Source organism: Teleopsis dalmanni, chromosome 2, assembly GCF_002237135.1.
Source record: "Teleopsis dalmanni isolate 2A chromosome 2, ASM223713v2, whole genome shotgun sequence".
NCBI lineage: Eukaryota > Metazoa > Arthropoda > Insecta > Diptera > Diopsidae > Teleopsis > Teleopsis dalmanni.
This window is the reverse complement of record NC_051847.1, coordinates 27133839-27156358: the sequence shown is the minus strand read 5'-3', so window position 1 is coordinate 27156358 and position 22520 is coordinate 27133839. Positions and strand designations below refer to the sequence as shown.

General features: G+C 25.6%; 1 protein-coding gene across 1 annotated transcript in view; it reads right to left on the bottom strand.

The window, feature by feature from the left end:
• The window catches only part of LOC119674180 (protein windpipe-like), a 53517-nt gene extending 37731 nt beyond the window's left edge, over positions 1-15786 (bottom strand). The window contains exon 1 of the mRNA XM_038085304.1: positions 15603-15786. The gene's annotated coding sequence lies outside the window, so the exon portion shown is untranslated. The remainder of the gene's footprint in view (positions 1-15602) is intronic.
• Between the last annotated feature and the right edge of the window lie 6734 nt (positions 15787-22520).

The window sequence follows — 22520 nt, the reverse complement described above, 5'->3', positions numbered from 1 at the left end:
TTAAAAACACAATATATTTTATAGCAAATAATGTATCTTATTTACATAAAATTTATCTTCTCTCACAAAGCCATCAGGGTTTAAACTCAAATGTTGTCAATGTTGTCAAAAAATTGTTAAAAATGATGGATGGTTCCGTCTCAGAAATAAGACTTAACGTACTTATTAAATTCACATAAAACCGTTCTCATTATACATAATAACTCAATTTTAAGTAATCTCATAATAAACTTAAGTTTAGCTTAAAATGAATATGGAAAATATTTTTCCATTACTTCTTTAAATTGTAATTATTCTATAATATCCAGTATTTATATAACATTTTGCATATAATCGAATATTTACATATATATTTACATATATAAAATATAATATCGTGTGAAACATATTTTCTCAGAAAGTCAATCTTAATATATTGTCTTTCTTATTTAGTCACTAATTTGAATTTTAGTATTAAGATTTGAAATTTCATTGTCAGTTTCCAATGAAAAGATTAAATAATATAATATATAATAAGAGACAAAAATCTTTCATAATGCCTATAAGAAAGTTCAGTTTCGTCTGCTTTCGCAATAAAGCTATAGGTCTACATGCCAATTGAACATAATTTAATCTATATAAAACTTATAATAAATATTATCGACTAACTATTTCACAGTTTATATGCACTGCTATCGCTAACGACTACTAGATTTATATTTACGGCAGCCAGTTCAATCTAACTTAATATATACCTGAGTCATGACATATAACGTTATCTAACTATTTTATAGTTAATGAACTTATTTTAATTGAAAACTAAACTCTTAGTGTGAGTAGAGGTCAACTTACTCATCATATAAGCTGAGTACGAGTTGATAAGAGTTGAGCTACCTAAGAAGCTACAAAGGTACTTATCTGTCTTTTAAGTTCTACTGTAAATAGAACATTCGGTTCAAACAAAACAAAATAACACAGAATAATATTGTCATCATAATACTGTGCAGATTTGAACTTTGCAATAAAATTTTTATATTATTCCTGCTTGTCTTAAGGACTAATCCCTACATAGTTAGGCTTTTATGCAGACAATCAAACTCACTTCAAAGTGAATTTATTGTAGTCTTTAATGCAAATTGGAAAATTAATACTTAGAATAGGAGAGATTGTTTGATTTACCTCTGGTTATGGTGTGGAAGCCTTATATCCTTCATCAGATTATTCGAAGCAGGGTTGCTCAGTAATAAATACCAAATTACCTTTTTGGACCAAATATTATATTTTTGTGTGAATACATATATGTTCTTCTAAAAATATTATCTTTAAAATTAAGATACAACCAAAAAGTATTAAAGTAGCAGTAATTAGTATGAAATTAAAAATTGTAATTTGACTGTCTACATAACGTGCCTTCGTAGTCATGTCATGACCAGAAATAGAGCAAACATTATATGAGCATTTGTCATATGGGTATATACATAGCATACCATGAACCTTACGTTATCTACTAGAAAAGTGCTGATATGTAGCACAAAAAAGAAAACAAATTTAGGACAAATGGTCGTTAAAATTAAATTATGAAGAAAATGCTTCAAAAATTTTGCAAAAAATCAAAACAAACTGAGTAAGGTAATTATTATATATTAGCATTAATTTTTTTTTTTTTTATATTTGATATGGATCATTTAGTCAATATTTGTAGTTTGTGAATATATATTTAATTCATTCAGATAAAAAAAATTTTTAATTAAAGTGCACAAAGTTAAAGTCATTTCCTCATTTCATGAACAATATATTAATAAAATTATTTATATACATATTTTTTTTTGTATATTTTACAGTAAACCTTTCTAAACTCATATAAAACAACACACTACATAATAAAGCATAAATATTTAACGGTCAACCATTGTAACAACATCATAAAGTGAAGTTCGAACTCGCATTCTCATTCGGATTCGTATTCACATTCGAGCTCATGCAATAATTTTAATTTATGGTCGACCATAGATACACGTACTCGTATCTGCTGGATGGTAGATGGAAGATGGAAGCGATTTTGCATGCAACTGCAATGAAATAAAAGCAAAAATTTCTTTCTGTCCTATTAAACTGCCAGCAATGAAGCTGCAAATTGTTGCTGATTGCATGGCGTATGTTGCATGGCGTATGTTGCATGGAATATGTTGTGTTTTGAGGTTTTTCAGTTTTTCAGTTTTCTCAGTTTTTTACAATAATTGCAATAATTGTCGATAATTTTTGTTTAAAAGCTTAAAAAAATTATTTCGTTTCCCTGATAATCTATATAGTCGAAAGTAATGAAATGTGAAAGTAAAGCAAATCCAAAATGATAACAGAGACCATGTGAAATAATTAATAGGAAAAAGAGTTCGCTTAATGAAAACGAAACTCGAACTAGTAAGGAGATTTAGTCAAAACGATTACCGATGAAGTGTGAAACCTAAAGTTTCGAATAATTTTTATTTTAAACAGCTTTTTTAATTTATGCAATATAACCAATTAAGATTACATGTTAGATTATCTTAAATATGATATTTTATGAATATGACTACATCACTTTATTTTAATAGTTTCATAAATGATTGAACCAGATATTGTGTGTATCACCACAAATCTTAATATAACTCATTAATGAAGAAATCACTTTTATATGATTTTAATAATACAATAGCATTATCTCAGAAAATTAATATTATAAATTTAGTTACCAAGTCAATCACCTCTATATATATTAAACTTTCTAAATTAAAGTAATGCATCAAGATCAATAAAATTAAATTGTTTAATATAATATCCTTTTAAAACAAAAAATTCAACTTTCTCGTCAACTTGCATAAAACATATTACATTTATTGCTGAATATAATATATATATCTGAAATATATCTCCCCATATCACAGAAACTATGCCACCCACTTTTTAAGCATGTTAAAAGAGAAATAAATAATTAAACTATACGAGTATAAAACCCTTTTAAAATTCCTACTTATATTGCATTCATATCGTGCAGAAATTTGGCTGAGCATAAAATCTGCTGAAGCTTTAATAAAACCAGTTGAATAATAAATACTAAGAAGAATTTAATAGTTAATAAGAAAAAAAATATTTATCATAATAAACGATAGCAAACGATGTAACCATAAGTGTTATGAACTATTTGATTTCGTTTCCTATATATATCGGCTAGATATATGGGTTTTATATATCGATTATATTTACATCAGTTATATATATCAGTCATATATATCAGTTATTCATATTCATTATATATGTCGATTATATATAACGGTTATATATATCGATTATATACATCGAACATGTATATCGGTCATATATATCGCTTACATATATCTGTTATGTATATCGGTTGTATATATTGGTTATATATATCGGTTACATAAATCTGTTATGTATATCGATTATATATATCGGTTATATATATCGGTTATATATATCGCTCATACATGTATATGGGTTATACATATCGACTACAATAGGTTGACTGCACTGTAGATGCAAATACTGTGCTTTGAAAAACAAATAATCCTGAACCTACTGGAGAATGAAATTAAAACAAAGAGAAAATCAATTGGATAAAATTCATTAAGAAAATGATATAGACGACAAAGATGATAAAGTGATGCTTTGAAATAATGTGCAAGGAGGTGCTTAACAAAACATATGGTAGAAAGGAGACAAATAATGCGAACAGACAGGACTTAACTAGGACTGTGATAACCATTAATACATTGCTTAGGAAAATAATGAAGTTAAACCGACAGGACACAAAATAAAATAGATAGATTGCTTTAAAAAAAGTATAAGCAAGAGACACGAAAAAGCGATATAATATATAGCAACAAAATGTAACATTGGACTAAATAAATATATAGCGGGAAGAAGTTAAATACCGTAAGAACCATTTATTATGATGGTAGTTAGTTATTTTTAAATAATCTTTATTGTTTGAAAAATAATTATTTCATTGTTAATAATAAATGTACTTCGGCGACTTGGTACTTTAGGAGCCCCCTTCCTTGAGGACCTGGACCAGTTACAGGATCTGACTTTAAATAGCATTTTATGTTTTGCAAAAGGTTCTAGGTGGTTTTAAACCCTGAGGTTTTCACCATATATATACGGCATCACAATTGGCCAATAGGCCTAAGTGGATCCACTAAGGATCACCGGTATAACCTAACCGAACCTAGTAATAAATATTAGCTTATGTCTATTCCAAATTGCAAGGATTTTTAATATTTGCAGTTAATAGATATCAACCCTTTCTATAAATATGTAATAGTTGCTTATGTTATGTCATATGTATCTTATATAAGTCATATATATCTTATATTAAGGATTGTAATTATTAAATGACATAACAAAACTAATCGTAAAAGCACTAAATTATCTAACAGATTGTTCCTAAAGCTGGTGTGGAAGACAACAACAGTGTTAACAATATGAGAAAAAAAATATTTGATTATGCTTAAATGTATAACTTACAAATTCCTGTTACTTTTTGACCATAGGTTATAACAACATTTATTTAATTTTTGAACAATTTTATTTAGCATAATGTAGTTCATCTCAACTTACATTAATTTAAAAAATAATAATTATATAAAAAATTATATTGGCTTTCTATCGTTATTTGAATCATAAAGACGAAAGCAAATTAGAATCTACACATCCACAATCTACATATCTTTAAAGAGCAGACAATTTTAAATATTTAAGTAAAATTAAATTTATGTTTAATACATAAATTTATGGAAAGATCATGTCTTCAACCCTAACTAAAAAAAATCAACCTATGCTTATCGTTTCAAAGACCAGTTTCGTGCAAATATTGATCTCTGAACTATGTACTCACTTGCTGTAAAATTAAAAATTTTAAGTATGTAGTAATAATGTTGTAGCAATTTCTCACTTATACCACTTATATGAATAAATGTATCTACTCATATATATATTTTACATATAGACATTTCTCAACATGTAAATATACATTCATAAAGCTTACTTGCAGTTTTGTGTAAACTCTTTAATTTATTATATCATATTTTTTTGCAAATTTTAAATATTTTTATATAACTTCGTATTAATGGCCATTGAGTTACTCATCTTAGCGTGAATTTAATTTTCACGTAATTTTTGGTTTTAGTATTCAACTTAACAATAATTACGCCATTTCGTCTGGCAGTTAATGTGAGTAGAGATAATCGGAGTGTGAGATAAATCCGCGCTGAATTCACAAGAAAAATGTAACATCACGTAAAAGTTAATTGAAATTTTGCAAGCTCTGAATGAATTTGTGTATCTAATTTCAGAAATTAAGTATAAGTTGTGAAAAATATTATAAGATAAACAATATATGTGTTCACTTTCAATTAACAGATCTAAAATTAGCTTTGATTATATTCTTATACAATATATCTAATTGATCTATAGGCAATCCAAGTTAGTGTATGCAAATTTTAAATAATTAAACAATAACTTTATTTAAAAAAATACTTTTAATTTTTTTAATACATAACTGTATAGTTTGTAACAATCGCTATTATAAATACTTTCATATCTCCATAACTAATTGTAATAATAAAAGACTTTCTTATTGAATGGTAGCCATTTAGAAAATTGCTAAAAAACAACAACCCATTATATTTGAAAGTTTGTATTTGTTAGTGTAAAAAATATGCGGTCTAAAAATATATGCGGTCTGATATCTTGCCCCACCACAATGGTGTTACACTGACCATTGTTATCTCCTGGTATTGTCATTATTGAATCATTCAATCTTTCAGATAAAGCTGTCTAAATCCGACAAGTTTACTTTAATTAAATCTTGCAAATTAGTGAAGAACAATCTCCAAAGCATAGAAAATGCTTCACCCTTCATCACTTCTGTACACTTCACTTGTTGAAATAAGCCAACGATGCACAGTTGGTGCATTTCCACAGTGATTTGTTAGTACTACAGACCTGCACATTTGCTGAAGTCCAAATGGTTATTCATTTTATTCTCGTTTGTGTACAGATCACAAACTTCTGGCAACTTGATAGTCTTCGCAATTAATCCAAAACTCATTTGTCACAGCAATAGTAAATTCTTCATACTTCTGGTAACCTAACAATCTTCGCAATTAATCCAAAAATCATTTGACACAGCAATAGTGAATTATTCATGTCCTTACACTGTTCAAACATCGGAGATTGTAAAAAATGAGTCCACCTTATTGAGAAGCCTAAGAACTCTTATTTCTTAGCCTTCTTAATAAGATGTATAAAGGCACATAAAAAAACTCACACATAGAAAATAACTCAAAACCTTATTTTTCTGATTTAGAAAATAACATGTAAATATTTTTTAATATTTTATTTAGATATATTATTTTTACACATACAAAATTGTTCATAAATTATTCTTAACACATATCTACATATCATAACACATACATAGTTGGGAACTCCGTCAATTATGTTGCAATTTCTTATACCGGACAAAAAAAAAAGCATAAAAAAGTCACAAAAAAAAAAAACGCACAAAAAAAAACGCAAAAAAATCGCACAAAAAAGACCGCATAAAAAAGGCTTTTACTGCTCTAGATCTTGAACAACCTTGAAGACTGTGTTGGGATGAAAAATATTTTGTCTATTTTATAATAGACAAAAACATTATCTGTGTTATTAGGCACCCTTTAACATATTATATTAAAATATCAATCATATTCTCATTATAAGCTGAAAGAGTTTTCATTTTCCATATTATCTTCAACAAATTTCTAATTTCTAATGACCATCTGTTTTGTCTAATATATACAATATCAATAGCAACTGCTTGGAACTCAATTGAATGTTGTGATATATATTATCTGTATGGTGTTGTTATAATTATAGTACACGTTATACATTATAAAATTTTAATTAAAAATTGAAAAAATTAGTTGCAATGTTTCGGTAAATAGATTGACGTACATTGAACAAAGGTCATTTTTAATAATCATATATTAAACATATACCCATCATTTTAGGGAGTTCTCAGTTAACAAATAAAATTTATAAATATTTTTAAATATTTGTTTTAAATGACAAATTAATTTAATTTTAATTTTTATAGTTGCACTTTCAGCACAGAAAAGTAAATTATAAAAATTTAAAATTGTATATAATTTATTTAAACTTCATAGATACAGACAACTCAGTTTGCCATAGACAATATCTAAACAGCGTTGAACATTTGATCGGTTTATCGGTTTAATTAGAGTTCACGCATGTTTTGTGCCGTATGGGGTCGTCAAAATTAATTAAATTTATTTCGGTGCAACAAACGCCAATCACATATGCGATCCACACAATATTTTATACGTGCTGCAGTGCTTCCAAGGGAACGCAACGCTTGATACGCCGAGAGTTGCCACTAATTTCTGAACTTTTAACAAAACAAGTACGATTTTCTTATCTAATCTGTAAAATATACAATATCTAGAGCTTCGTTCAACATGTGCTAATTTTAAATTCATTTCATTTTTTTTATTTATAATTTTGTGGTACTTCATTAATTCGTTGACATTTGCGGCTGCGGCTATTTCTGTAAGTACTTTCTGGTGTTTTGAATGGATTCATTGCGGCTGTCAACTGACAAGACACTGTTTATATTGGCTTAATTTTGTGGTTAATTTGTATGGTTTTGGGTGGGTGCAGTTGTTCTTTCCTCGGTACTTTGTTGTTTTTTATTTCTATTTTATCTGAGTTTTTACAAAGTGCGGAGTTGGAACAATGCTCGGTATTAACATTTGATTTACAATAAAAATTGAAGTTCAATTTATTTATCACTATTTTTACTATGTGACAGTGTGGCATATGGTAACATGTGGTTTTTAATTCCCAGAAATATAAATATCAATTCATTATTATTATTAGAATTATAAAAGATTTTACTCATTTTCGATTAGTTTTTCCAGCTACACTTGTGAAATTGTTAAAACACTTTTTGATAAGAGGTTTTTGGAGCAAGGTTAATATTAGTTTTTTTTTATTAGAAACTTTTATTTATTACAAAAACTCGATAGCAATCAATTTTGCTATTTTTGTCTGTTTGTTGAAATTAATACCAGATTGTATAATATGAAAGTGACATTAGTAATACTATATTAACAAATGCATAATAACTGTGTGTTTGCTCAAATATTTATGATAAGAAATTATTTGTATCACCAGCTGTATATAAAGTTTCCAAGTACGTGATAATTAATATGGAATTTAGCTTTTAAATAAAAAAAATCAATTTTCAAATATCTCTTATAAAATGTCGGGTACTGTATTATAATTTAAAATAATTAGATTACTTGAGTTTTTATATTTTATATAAGAATTATTTTATTAATTATATTACTCATATAACATACACTTTTTTCCATTATTCCAGTTTTTCTAAAGTCAGAATAATAGTGAGATACTTTCATTTATATATATCTAAAGAAAATTTATTTCTACTTAGAACATTTAAGTAATTCATTTTATTTTATTTTAATCAATTGAATTTTTGGCTCACCATACAGCTGTTCGAGTATTGCCAAATACCCATCATAACTGGTCTTGGAAATAATTCTTATATTTAATTATTCGTAAATATTTTTTCAAGACTGCAAGTACAAGGAATCGAACTCCAGCCAAATTTGAAGCTCAGAGTCAGCGCTCTTTAACCAACTAACCCCACGCAGTACTTGACTTTTATGTTTGCACATTTATTCTGAAGTTTGTTACTCTGAAGTGAAAGTTTTATTATTTTATTTTATTCACTTGCTGTGTGTATATTAAAACGAAATCATAAACCAGCGGTAGAATAATTGAATTAATTAATTATATTTTTATTTTTAATTGAGCAGGATCACAAGGTTTCTTAATCGACATTGCGTAGTAAAAAAGCATCTATCAAACTTAGGTATTACAAAAGATGATAGCTGCAGACTTTGTTGAAAAAGACAGCAGAACACATTCTGTGTCACTGTGATAAACTTGCCAGACTTATAACGGAATTACGCAACATCTCTTCAAAGGACATAATGACGTTTTTAATTATTACTCGTCTATGGAACTAAAGTGAGCATGTCACAATAATCCTCAAAGGATGCATTGACTTAGTGAGAAGTTCCCAATCTATTTTAAAGTCTAATCTAATCTAAGCTTACCCACTGCTTAATAAAAGAACTCATATAACAAATAACTAACTGCAGCTTACCTATTTATTTGTCAATAAAATTTTACCTTATACAAACGATATGCTAAATCATAATCTAAATGCATTGAAAATAATTCCTAACATTACTATATGCTCATGTTAGTCCCACTTGATTTATAATTTTAGTCATAACACAAAGTTGCTGATATTTGTATTTCTTCTGAGTCTTTTGTTGCTAATATAAAACTAAATTTATTGTATTAAAAAAATATATGTCAATAAAACTTTATTAAATTAAATTTCTTTAAATCTTAAGTTTTGGGATCAATACACGAGTATGAAAAACAATCACTGTACACATTTACAGCACTATTATAAATGTAGAATATAATGAAAATATAATTCTCAATCGATTTAGTTTACTTTGCGCATAAAAAACTGGGATTAACATGTAGGAGTATATAATTTTAATATTGTTTTTTTATAAAGATTAAGAGTACTGTCGATGCGCATTACCTTATTTTTGATTTAATTTGTAACTATAGTTGTATTCAAACCTTTAACTTATATCCTATAAACATTAAATTTTTTGAATTGACATACGAAAAGCAATCATTTTGCACACGTATGAAAAACTGTGCTGCAGTCTTTAACTGTACAGTGCAGTAGTGTTAAGAGGTTGATTGGTAATGGGAATATAATTCTCAATTGATTTGATTTGCTTTGCCTATATGAAGTTACAACTAACATATAGCATTATATAATTTTAATAATGTTTTTATGAGAATTTACGATCTTTCTATATTTAGTTTCATTTATTTAGTTATCCTTTTATTTAGGTTCTAATTTCGACTTATATTATTAAACACGTGAAATGTAGATACATAGGTGTAATATTTGCATTTCTTCTTGACGTCTTGTGTTACTAAGCCAAGATTCTATTTTTTTGAATGGAAAATATGTTTCGTAGTGAAATGGTTAAGCATGTATAATAATAAGGGGAACTATTCTTTAAAATTTATAAATAAAATAAAAAAATTGATAAATATAAAAATTGTCTTGGCAACAAACAATTTAATTAAATGTGATAATGTCACATCACGCGCCTTGGTTCTTAATAAATTTGTAATATGACAACTTTTAGTAATATTAGAAATCATAAACCAAAGAAAAAATAAAATAAATTTAAGAAATTAGAAAAAAATACTAATTTACAACAAAAATTTTTGTCTTTCGACTGGAATCTTGTGATTTGGGTATTAAAGGATTTCTCGAATATATTTTGGTTTAAAACCATGGAGAAAATAAATTCCTTAAATCAACAAAAGCTATTATTAATGCATTTCCTTAAAATTTATTTCTACTTTAGTGAAAAACCACAAAGAATAATTTATTAATAAATATTATATCAAAATTTTTGTGGTTTTTGATAAGATTGCAGTTACGTACATATATCAATGGCGTCAGAAGTATATATACATACTCGTATTCTTAGGTGGAACAATGTTTTAAATTTAAGTATTATATATTTAAGTATTAAATTATAATTGCCATATTAGATTGCATAATAATTAAAAATATTTATCAAAGAATAATACAACAAATGAAATAAAACAGTTCAACTTTCGTAGGAATAAAATATATGCTTGAAGTTTTTTTTTCAATTGCGCGACCAAGACCTTGAGATAAGGCGGTACATGATGTAAGCATATGCCATAGAGTAGAACTCGTGAAATTTATAGGTTTGTTAAATTGCTATGAAATATATATATTTTTAGAATGGAAACATTTAACACTTTATTAAAATGTTAGTGTTCGTTGATACAGATTTTGATTATAAAAAGATTTATTAAAATTTTTACTTTCGAGTTGTCAAAAATTTAAACCTCATGAGGTTCAACATAAATTGCTTGAAAAATATACTTTTTGAGTGGATTGTCGTTCCTGATTAATAACTATGTCTTATATTTTTTTGTTACTTTTGAAATAAATGTTTCTTAAAAAAATAAAATTCTTCAAACTGTTTGAATAGATGACAGTCAATATATACTTTTAAAAATTAAAATAAAAGTTTAGTTTATAATATGAAGTTGATATATTAATACTTATAAAATTTTCGTATATATAAAAAGGTTTTATAAAAAACATACAAATAACTTATTATGTGAACATGAGAAACAATATCTACTTGAGCACTGGAGAGCTCAAACAGGCATGCGGCAGTCAAAAATATTCATTGATCCTGAACACATCAAAGTTTATGTTATCGTTTTGTTATCCTTGAGAAGAAACGAATTTAAAATCTACACTGAATTTCTTACAGGGCAGTGTAAGTTAATTACCACATGAAGATTATAGATGCGATAGAAGGTGATTCCTGTCGACTCTTATTTAATGCAACTGCCCAGCGGTGACAAGACGTAGACTCGACTACCTTGGAAGTGGGATATTAGTCCCAAATCAAATAGGTAAAATCAAGCCCACAGTAATTACAAGATTTATAAATGCACAATAGATCTTTTAGATCGGGTACATTCATAGCCTATTATTTAATAATAATAAAAATAATATAAAACATAGCGCATTGAGATCTTGAAATAAATCAATATTGACATACCATATATTGATATATTAAAATTTATAAACAGAAATACAATTGTGATCAGTCTAAGGTCACTACACGGATCATGCAAGCTACTGCCTAAACAAATCTGCTCAAATGATAGATACCCATTATATAAAGAAACTTAAAACTTCATAATAAATTTTAATAATGTATATAAAATTATTATTATGTGTAGTAAAATATTATATACAGTAATTTTCGTGTTCTGTACAGTTAATCATGTTGTGATGATTAAGAAAATTATCTAAATTTAAAACAGCATTCAGAATAAGGAGATGTAATAGAATTCTTAGTGTCATATTCCTAGTGAATTGATAAAGTTCTGAAAGCACTAATCTCAATAGTTGTACAATACCGGCAAAAGACACTTGAAAGAGAGTTGGGTATAGTCATTAGAATACCAAAATATTTTAATCAGATTTTTAAAAAGTAAAACAAGGCATATATACATATAGTTTAATTTGATGTTTATGTTTCAAATTTAATTTGAATATACCATATGAGTTCAAAAATTAATTTTTCAGAAATAAATTTGAAATTAAATATTTTTATTATTTACTGTATTATTTTATTGTCTTAATATTCAATTTGTAAATATTTAATTATTCCTTAGTATATACTCAAGAGTAGTACACGTTTGAGTAACTACTAAATGTACAACTAAAATATATAATAATAAATAAACACTTAAAACTATGTGTCTAAGTTGCTTAAAATTTAGATTGCTTAACAAGCTTTCCTAATAAACCGCACTGAATTATATACATACTTGGATTGTATTAACTATAGTTTCGGATTTCCTAATTAGTATTTCAGAAATAATGTATTTCCGCAAAACGAAACTACAACAAAAATCTGAAACTGCCAATTAAGCTTCTTCCTTCTATTCTAATGTTGAAGTTGCTTTTAGGAAATTATTTAAATTTTTAATTTTAAAAACAAAATTCTAACTGTGAAAATCATTACCTGATTCTAGTTAAACATGAATTTTTAAATAACAAAAATAATTTCTAGGCAGTCATAAGCAAAAGCACATCTGCTGATTTTATATTTTATTTTGAACGAACTATGAGGCGTTACTGGAAAGCACAGAAATGGAAACATTTTAGGCTTTAGTATTTTGAAACACCTGGGTGGAAATATTCAACCCCTATTTGGGTGTTTGTACTCGTGTATAACTAAAAGTTTATTACAATTTATCGACTATAAATTTGAGCTTCCTGAACTGTAAGTAAATATGTATATATACATTGTATATACAATGATAAACATACTGTATAGTACAATTGAAATGCTACTTTTCACAATATCAATTTTTTTTAATTGCACTTAAATTGAAATAAATAGAAAAAAAAAATTATTACAAAATAATTAATTTTTTCGAATTCAATTTCAAATTTTTAGTATAAATGCGTTTAGCGTCTATTCTGACTTGAAATTCGTCTACAAATCCTTAAGATTTAATTTCAAGGACTTGCTTAGTGTATATGTCTTTTTTAAATAAGTCAATTTTTAATTATTATTTATTGTTATATATATCTTCGTTAACAAATTGCAATATATATATGAACAAAATATAAATCAAGTTAAATTTCAAATTTAATATTCTCGTTCACTATTTCATAAAATATTTTAAATTAATTATTTAATTTATTTTTATCTCATTTAAGTCCCAATTCACAATTCTCACAATAATTTAGATAATATTTTCAATAAATTGCTTATCGCCCAATAATATTAAAAAGAATTTTATTAAATAATAAAATTCACAGTGAGAAATAATATATGTTTTTTATTAAATAATATTTCATTTAATTTTTTTTTTTGGCTAATATTTAAATTTCAAAATACATAATAATTTGCTAATAATTTAATATTTAAATAATGCAAATATAAATAATAATATAATATATTAGGTTGTTCGGAAAGTAGTTTCGTTTTTTTTTTTTGGTGGAAATGAAAGACAGTTTCGGTATAATAAACAAATACTTTATTAAATTATATATTGGCCATTCAGGTCCAACACCTTTTACCATCTTTCTGGTAGTAGCATATATCCACGCTCATAAAATTTTTGGTCTTTACTGACCATTACAAAAATCGAAATTACTTTCCGAACAATCTAATATATAATAATATAATAATAATAATATATATATTATAATTATGTAATTGTAATATATATGCATAATTTGCAAATATATTAATATTTGTATTTAAATTCATATTACACAATGGGCCAATAGGCCTAAGTGGATACACCAGGGATCGCCGGTATAACCTATCCTAACTTCATATTCATAAATTTACATAAAATATTTTTTTTAGTTTAGAAATTAAGAAGAATGTGGAGATGAGATTACAAAATATTAACTAATTGTTGTATATTTCAACACATTCTCCAATTAAATTAGATAATTCTAATAAATTTTTCGTATGAAACAAAGAATATTTCATAAGGAAATTTCTTATAAAGTGCGAAAAAATTTTATTCCGAAAAAAAAAAATGATTTGTTAATCACTTGTGTAAACATTTGATAAAACAAACAGAACTTTATCTTTATGATAGTGGATACTTGATAACGAAAGAGATAAATTTTATAAATAAATTTCAGTTTCATGCTAAAAAAATTCAAATTAAATATAATAAGACAAAGTCTGCATATTTTCTTCATATACAATATATATATATATATAGATATATGTATATATATATATATAGATATATATGTATATAAAGCAAATCGAAATGCGAATACAAATTCGAATTGTAATTAAAATTTCTTGGAATAAACAATTAGAAAAATTCCCAAAATAAATAGTATTACAAAAAACTCATTAAAGTAAATACATTTGAATATCAAAGTTTCCGTGTACAGTAAAAATGTATCTCGTGTTTTTTTTTTTATAAATGCAGTACAGTACAGTACGGCTTGCCTGATATTGCATATTAAAACGCTTGAAGCACTTACAACTCAGTGTTTCTTAGAATACAAAAATATTAACAAATAAAATATCTTATGGAATAGCAAAAAAAATGTTATTAGTAATAATTAAGTAATAAATTGCTTTAAATATATATATTCACACAATATACTACATAACTATTCGTGTTAATTATTATAATGCTTTTGTTATTCAGACTTCTTTATATAGAATACGTTAATCAGCTGTTTTATTTTCGTATTATACCTATTTTGTTTTTTGTTTTTTTTTTTTATTGTTGTTTTTTATATTTTGTATTTTTCACGGTTATACACAAAACACACTAGAAACTCATTGAAATATTTTATTTATTTTTTCTAACAAAAATTTATTGCAAATAAACTGAAATTTTATGAGAACTTGTGAAGCACTTGCGCTATTCGTTGTTTATTTGCCTCGGTGAGTACTTAAAAACCACTGACTAACATTTAAAACCACAGATTAGCATATAAACATTACATAAATATCTGCATTAGGGACAGATACATATAAACAAAGAATTACAAAAACAAAGTAAAGTGTTGTTGGAGTGTTGGAGTGATGATATTTCACATATGCAATATTTCGAATTTAGTTTTAGTTTCAAATTCAGTAACAAATTCAGCTGGAAACAAAATATATCGAAATTTTGTGAAATCAAAAATGACGTATTTCTTTCTATGTTATCTTATCCATTGGCTAAATATAAAATAATCTCATCGAAATAAATGTTTTCTATTTATCTTATTTTTTTTTTTGTTTTAACTTTTTTAGGCGTGTGCACAAAACTTTTTATAGATTGTTTTTTTTTTTTTTTGGAAGTCTACTCACCTCTTTTGATGAGTGTTTCAATTGCCTTTGGTTGCGCCTTCAGTTGCTAATTCCCGTATTATTTCATCTATTGTCGTACGTTACACCTCATCAGTTTCCAATGAACGGGCAAATTTTTGATGATCTTTATTTATAATTTTTAACTTTTAATTTTATTTCTTGAAATTTCTTTTTTTTTTGTTATATTTAGCAACACTTAATTTGTTTTACTTTTTAAAAAAGTTTTTTTTTTTATTTATGTTTAATGTAAATATTTATTTCAATTTTTAAACACTTAATATATAAATATTTTCGTTTCAAGAATCTTGTATCTTTAACTTGCAGGTACTTTAATATAAAAAATATAAGTCAAAATAAATGCATTTTTATTTTGAATAAAATAAAATATATTATGTATTAAAATTAAATAATTAAATTATTATTTGAGCAAAAAATCTAAGCCAAGAAAATAAAATAAAATTCGAAAAATGTTTAAAAAGAATATTAGCAAAATAATAAATAATCAATTTTATATATAGCAATAACAATCTTTTAATATTCAAATGTATTTTTTTTTTATTTTGTTTATTTATTTTATTTGTAATAAATTTATAATTAACAATAAGAACATTTTTTAATATAAAACCCTTACTCAAAAATGGTTGATCACCTTTTAGAGAGAGATTAGCTAATATATTATATTAGATTATAGAGATCATGTTAAGAGATTGGTTAATATACTACTAACAAATGATTCTAATACTTGACTAGACTTTTTTAGAATTATACCTAAACTATATTTAGATTTATTTATATAAAGAATATATAAAAATTCAACGCACGAAATAAAAGTTAAAATATTAAAAAACAAAAACCGACTTTTAATAAAAATTTTTTTTTTTATTCTTTTTAAAATTATTATTTTTTTTATAATAATTATTATAGTATGATATTAGAGTTATTATTGTTATAATTATTCCGAATCATATATAAGATTTGATAAAGAAACTATTATACTTTTAAAAATTAATGTTTCTTAATAATAATTATTATAACTAATACTTTACTTTTGCCGGGCTTCAGTTTTTTTATTTATTAATTGAAAGCTAAATTAAACTAATTTTACATAATATATAGTTAAATGACTTTTTATTTTTATTTTAAAAAATGTGTCTTGAATATTTCAATCTATCTCGTACATCATCTTTAATGTTAATGTAAAAAGAATATCTTAAATTTTTAATAATTATAATTATTATTAAAAAAATATATATAATTTTTATTTACTTATTAAAAAAAAATTTTTTTAATTTCAAAAAAATCATATATGCTTTTATTATTTGATTACAAGTATATAAAAAATATTTTTGTTGCTATTCCCTAATGCTATTCCCTAATAAACTGATATCGTTAGATAATAGCTACACATGTTAGACATTAGATCTGAAATATAGATACCTCTAAGTATTCTTTTTTAAAAAATAAGACTAATTAAAATTTTTTTAAAGTATATACGTAATCTGTCCGACAGTTATAAATAAAATCTATAATAAAATATAATAGAATAAAATTAGTTACTAATTAGTAAAGCAATACAAAAAATGACTGTGATTTAAACTGTTTATAAAGATGTAATAGCAGTACTTAATTTACATTATTAAACACTTGAAAATTAATTATTTTTGCTTTATAACAAACAATTGCTCTAAAATCTCTCTCCTATTTTTTAAAAAGCGACTAAACTTCAAACTATTTTTACTATTTTTAAAATATATCTCTTCTCATTATATAAAAATTACTTAACATTAATCAACATTGAAAACTAAAAAGAATAATTTCTCTCTCATTTAGTAAAACTTACTACATTTGTATTAATATATTGTTAGATAATACTTGTCTGATATTTCATCTACTCAGTATACCTATATAGCAAAGAGCATTGAGAGAGGGCACTTGACAATTATTAATGCAAACAAATATTTATTTATATTGATATGGCCTACAAAATAATTAGTTTAGTAACATATCTACTTAAAAATTGCCATTGTAAAATTATTAGTTATTATTATATTAGTTTAATATTTTTATTATTGTTAACTGCACGGTGAGTGTGCTGTTATGAAAACTGATAGATAATATGTACTTATCATTACTTGAGGTAACTATCAACATTTATTTGCACGGAGTTATAGAATTATAACTAAACTACTCTCATATGTTTAAATGTGTTTTTTTTAATGACTATATCACTGTTGATATAAGTTACAATTGTAATAATCTATAATATTCTGTGTTATTTCATAAAAATTACTATAAAAAATTAATGTTTTTTAATAAAATCCCTGCTTTTTATTCAACAAATGTGAAAAAAATATATAATCAACAATGGAATGGTCGGCATATATCTATCGGTATAAGTCAATTAATATCAGTGAATAAAAAGCAATGTACCCACGATCATGTACCTGTCAATAATGTCAAGTTTTTATTTCATAGGCATATAGGACAATCAAAGCATTCTCACTAGTACCTTTTGAGTGACGATCTGCCATCTAACTATCCATTCCATGGATATGACCCGTAAATACCTTTCCATGGTTCATATACTTCACAACTACTCTAATTTGTTTCTATTCGAAATAATATAACTTCAAATATTTTATCTACAGCCTTATAAAGAATAGTTACTATTAAAAATTTACTTTCGGTATATAAATATTTTGAGGCCTGTAATTCAGCCAATATAATTTAATTTATAATATCTGAGCTGAAAGCCTTAGCAGCTAGTAATCGCTTTCTTACTTTGGTTATAAGACTTTATATTTCGTAGCTGATTTTAATAAAATAAATAACTAACATTATTATTGACTTTTGGCTATAAAATTTGGAAAGTAAAAATGAAGGAGAAAATCTATAATGCACAACAAATACATTTAATTAATTTTATTAGTACTATATAATTTTAATAAAAATTAAACTTTTTATTAATGTTTTTTTTTTTATTATACTTAAGCTTGGCTTAGATTTTAATTATTTTTTTAATAAAAAATATGTAATATATTAATTGCTTGAAATTTTATTTTATTTCAAAATATATCAAACGCTTTTTGCTATCATTTCGCTTGTTGCTTTTATAAAAAAATGTAATTTTTTTTTAATTTCAAAATATATACTTTATATAAATATATACATTTTTCACATTTTTATATTATTTTATTATAGTTCACTTTTTATGTTTAGTTTTATATATTCCCACATTAAAACCTTTAGCCAATGCTAAAGCCTGCGGTTTCAAAATGTAGTACAAGGGCTAAAGTTTAATTCCGAAAGTTGTATTTGTACTTTGTTGTTAATATCTTTCAAAAAGTAAATAAATTAATGAAAATAAAAAATAAAAAACAATTATTTAAGTTTTTTTTTTTTAGTTTTGCGCGCTTATTTTTCAGGTCAGAGCTTACGTAGAGTATAGGGTGGGGAGGGGCAGAAAATACGTTAATTCAGGGCAATTACGTATAAATCGTCTAAGCTAAATGCGGAATATGGTGGCAGGTGCGGATAGATTAAAATCCGGATTAAGACTATTATTACCTTTGATCGAATTTTATGAAATTAACTTTCTTATGTAAACATTAAAGTACAATTCTTACGATTTAAGTAATTTATGGTTAAAATAATTGACAGTTAATAATAATTGATAGATTTCGCTTAAATTAATTTTAAACATTAAAACTTTGATTTCTAATATAAAATCCACGTTTTTAAATAAATTTTTATTATTTTGAACTTTTTGACATTGACACAAATTATCTTTAGCACTTTCTTTTTTTTTTTTATTTTTTGAAAAAAAAATTTATAAACTTTAAGTTGTTCGTTTTTGTTTTCAGATATATTTTTGCATTTTGGACTATAAAACAATGCACTTTTTTTTTAATAATTAATGTTTTCTTCTATTTTCACTTCAGAAATTTGGCACAAAAAATTTTTTGCTAAAAAAAAATTGTCCTTCAAACAAATACAATTAATTTATTTTGTCAAGTTTATGTGTGTATCTTTTTTTTATTGCATGTCTTGAGATACATAAGCATTATTGGGTATTTCTTATATTATTCACGAAATTTAAAAGATTTTTGCATGCCAGAGCGACGTGTTTAAAAAGCCACGAGCAACTGAATTTTGCGAGCGGTATCAATTGTCAACTTACGCCAGCAAAATCAACAAAAAAAAAATAAAAAAAATAAATCATATATTTAATTTATACACAATAAAACGGCGGTAAATGCGGCGAATTCTATATACACGAGACAGTTTAAGATTAACAACAACAGCACTAATGATAGCAAAAACAATTTAAATGCTAATAATTGGGTGGCAGAAGACTTCAGCTTTTGTTCGCAAACAAAAAAAATATTAACTTATTTAAATATTATACAATATATTTTATGTTTCATTAAACAGTATTGATATACTAATATTGATATTATATTAAAAAAATTTTTTGCACTCTTAATTCACTAACGAATTTCACCTCAAAACGTTTTTAAGCACCAAAGCAATATAAATTTGCTATATATTTTGTTTTTACACAAGTAAAAAAAAAAAAAGATCTCAAGCCAAAACACAAAAAACCGCAATAGACGTGCGATCACAAATAACCGAGCCCACCGCTCAATACGAAAGCTTTTCGTCAAATAAACTCAACGCAATGCTGAAGTGTTAAAAACCCACGAAATCGCATACAAACTTACAAAAAACTCAATTATCAGCAGATACAACCAACTGTGGAAAAAAATACAAATTCAAGCGGCGAAACGAAAGCAACAACAAAACTTAAATTGTGTAGACTTACTACAAACACTCCATATTTACCAAGCACACGCTACACACACACACATACAATTGTACATACGTTAAGTCTAATGCGCACACATGTTTCACAGCAAAAGCACGCAATAAAAGTCTACAAAAGTGAGCAATAATATGAGTTATTACCTTGAGTAATAAAGGTAAGCTTAGAGAACGCCAAAGCGAAAACTTAAACCAAAAGCACAAACGCTGGGGAGCAAACAAACAGGTGTGTGAAGTTTACTTAAGTTACTCTACTCGTTGTGCTGTACACTTGCAATTTAAATTAAATGTAATTAGAATATAAGAAATATTAACTAAAAATAAAAACAAATATATGCTTTCATACTCTCCAGCTTTTTATTTATTGCTTTTGAACTATATATCAACTAAATATTGTAAATAAACTCTCACTTCACAGTATTTGCAAGTCTCCATTGTGAAGCACTCAGAAGTTTAAAAATACTCCTATATGTTTATTAGCCACTGATAACATTATCAGTTTTTTACACTCAAATTTATAACGTAAAGCAACGGTTAACAGCGAACTGATAAGGTAAGTCTCCACTATAAGAATCGAAGAGCATTTATTTCAGATTAAAAACTGTGACACAAGTTTTGCAGAAAATAAAAATTTTGTCTATATATGTATGTGTGTATGTATTCAAAAAAAAATATACTAAAATATATTTTATAATTCAAGCTAAATTAGTAAGAACTGATAAAAAAAAGTTAATGCAGAATATTTAAAAATTTGAAATTTTCTTAAAATAAAATTACAGATATATACTAAGAAATTTCTTCAGGTCGTGGTTGAATAATTTTAGTGGGTAAAGTGCTACTTCTTTCATTTGGTTTCCACAAACCAAGCTATGAGAATCTCAATTTTTAAATCCAGACTGCGCAGTTGATAAGAAGATAATTTTTAAAATATCCATGATTCGGACATCTAACAGGCGTCTTAAGTTGTGGACGTCTATAATGGAACCGGTCAGTTTTACAAAACCCGGGCATTTGCACTGAAAGTATTCAGTTATTTTAATATTCTTCCGTGCAACTTCTGCAAGTTTGGTTTAAGGGGCAACCCAATTTGTTGCTCACTGCTCAATTGTCTGTCAACAGTGCGAAAAATTTTACCAATCCCTTCCTATCTCGACTTTTGTTTAGCTTTTGACTCTTCCCAGTTGACTTTTCCATTTGTGTTTTGCTGCTCTAAGAAAATTATGTATAAGTTTTCGAGAACTTTTTAATTAGATCAATATTTGTTTCTGATCTATAAACCTTCAAGCATCTGCTGAGAATTTGTTGTTGTTTCTGGTTAATTCATCCCCAATTTTATTGTGATAAAAGATATTGTTTTTAAAGATGTGTGTTTAGAACATCTGAACGATTCTTCCTAGTTAAATGATTTCTTTAGTGCCAGCCTTCAAGTCGTACTAACCCTGGGCGTTTGCTTACCAGTATTCCACTGTTTCTTTTTTCTCTCCTTTCTGAACTTCTCATTAAATAGGATGCCCTATTTTTTGTCATATAAGATATGACACTGTCTTTTTATTGACATTAAAAAAGGTTTATTGAAGATTTTCTATAAAAAATATTTTTTCCTTATGCCACGATTTTGTTACACATTTTTATTTTCTTCACTTTATTTTCTTTTTATCTTTTCCTTTACTGCGGCTGTTATTTATATTTATTCATTTTTAGACGGATTCGAATAGCAAAAAAAAAACAAAGACAAAAATATTAGTTAATTTTTTGAAATTTAGCTCACCATACAACGCTGTTTCGAGTATTGCATTATGTGGTCAGCCACCTTTCAATAAATTAACTAAAATTTTTGTCCTTATCCTTACTTGCTATTTGAATCCGTCTAACTTTTAGTTTCTTTTTGTCAGAATGAAGCGTTTTTCATCCTCGCCAAGAAAAAATTAACATTTATTCATTATTGTTATACTCTATGAATACGTATATGCACAAGTATGAATGTTAGTAAATATTAAATTTGCTAAAAATTAAGTACAAGTGCTTATTTAATGTTTTCTGTTACGATTTTGTAATATTAAGTACATACTTAACTTATAAATACTTTTTATTCAG